Source organism: Tetrao urogallus (genome assembly GCF_951394365.1).
Source record: "Tetrao urogallus genome assembly, chromosome: 6".
Classification (NCBI taxonomy): domain Eukaryota; kingdom Metazoa; phylum Chordata; class Aves; order Galliformes; family Phasianidae; genus Tetrao; species Tetrao urogallus.
This window is the reverse complement of record NC_136819.1, coordinates 6126874-6128762: the sequence shown is the minus strand read 5'-3', so window position 1 is coordinate 6128762 and position 1889 is coordinate 6126874. Positions and strand designations below refer to the sequence as shown.

The window sequence follows — 1889 nt, the reverse complement described above, 5'->3', positions numbered from 1 at the left end:
TCCCTCCCCAGCCCACAGCAGCCTCCTGGGGGGAGGAGAGAGGTTTGGCCCGTCTTGGAGGCAGCCATAAAGCCGCGCTGATCCTCAGCCTCCATGCAGAGCAGCTGCAGCCGTGAGAGCGATGGGGACCCCCAAAGGTGCGGCCACAGCGCTGGTGCTGTCACCTCTCTCTGCCCTTCTCATTGCCGTTGTGCTCACTGCCATCCTGCTACTTGCCAGGACTCTCCACAAGGCCACTCGTGGCCAGATCCCACCGGGTCCTTTTGCGTGGCCTCTGGTGGGCAATGTCCTGCAGCTGGGCCGTCTGCCCCACCTCACCTTCATGCACATGGCATGCCACTATGGAGCCATCTTCCAGCTGCGCCTGGGCCAGCAGCGGGTAGTGGTGCTCGATGGTGAGGTGGGGCATCCAGCAGGCATTGATGGGGCTGGGCACATGCTTTGCTGGCCAGCCTGACTTCTCTTCCTTCGGGCTGGTGTCTGGTGGGCGCAGCGTCACCTTTGGGAGCTGCTCACCCCAATGGCAGGCACAGTGGCGGCTGGCCCATGCTGCCCTAAGGGCTCGTTCAATGGTGGCCGAGGTGGAGCGGCACGTGGCGGCCGAGGCAGGTGACCTGGCGCAGCTCTTCCGGAGGCACAGCCAGGGTGGTGCTTATTTCCAGCCCTGCCTGCTCTCAGTGGTGGCCAACACCAATGTCCTCTGTGCTCTCTGCTTTGGCCACCGCTATGACCATTCTGACAGCGAGTTCACCGCATTGCTTGGCCGCAATGACTGCTTTGGGCAGACAGGGGCCTGCAGTCTGGTGGACATGCTGCCCTGGTTCCTCCACTTCCCCAACCCTGTCCGCTGTGTCTACTGTGACTTCCAGGCCCTCAACTGTGAACTGCATGGCTTTGTGCAGGCCAAGGTGGCACAGCACCACCAGACCTTTGACTGGCGGGCAGTCCGTGACATCAGTGATGTCATGATCGCCTCTGTAGAGTGCTGGGGTGTGTCCCCTGATAGGCTGGGACCTGAGGATGTGGAAGGTGCCATGACCGATATCTTCGGAGCAGGGCAGGACACCACATCCACAACGTTCTCATGGATCCTCCTGCTGCTGCTGAAGCACCCGCAGGTCCAGCAGGACTGACAGGCTGAGCTGGAGCGGGTAGTGGGACACAGCCGACTGCCCACAACTGAGGACCGACCCCATCTACCCCTTCTGGAGGCCTTCATCTATGAGACACTGCGCTACAGCAACTTTGTGCCCATCACCATTCCACATGCCACCACAGCTGATGTGGAGCTCGAGGGCTTCCACATCCCTAAGGGCACTTTGGACTTTGTCAACCAGTGGTCAGTCAACCATGACTGCAGCAAGTGGTCTGAGCCCCAGCACTTTGATCCTACGCGATTCCTGAACAAGCAGCAGTGCCTGGACCATGAGCAGGCTGGCAGCGTGATGATCTTCTCGGCTGGCCAGCAGCGCTGCATAGGTGACCAGCTCTCCAAGCTCCAGCTCTTCCTCTTCACCGCCATCCTCCTCCACCACTGCTCCTTCCATGCCAACCCAGCGGAGCACCTCACCACGGACTGCATCCATGGGCTGGTGCTGAAGCCACTGCCTTTCACTGCCAATGTGCGGCCGAGGCTCCACCTGCTCATCCAGCCATGATGGCCCATCCAGCCAAGGTGCATCAACAGGGTGGCAGGGAATACCTTGCCTTGCACACTAGTAACTCTTGCTTCTTATAGTGTCAATGGCAGTGAGTCCCCACAGTAATAAACATCTTTGACACAGGACCCATCACTGCTTAACTGCAAGCATCGTTTGTACCTGTAGCTGCATCACAAACACCCCTGAGCTCTTTTCCCCAAGACAGGTCAAAACTGCAGAAATAGGACC

At 59.4% G+C, this 1889-nt stretch overlaps 1 pseudogene across 1 annotated transcript; it reads left to right on the top strand.

The window, feature by feature from the left end:
* The first annotated feature begins 121 nt into the window (after positions 1-121).
* On the top strand, positions 122-1658 carry LOC306947940 (cytochrome P450 1B1 pseudogene; annotated as a pseudogene). Its single transcript has one exon. The product of its transcript is annotated as a cytochrome P450 1B1 pseudogene (transcript).
* Positions 1659-1889: the final 231 nt, after the last annotated feature.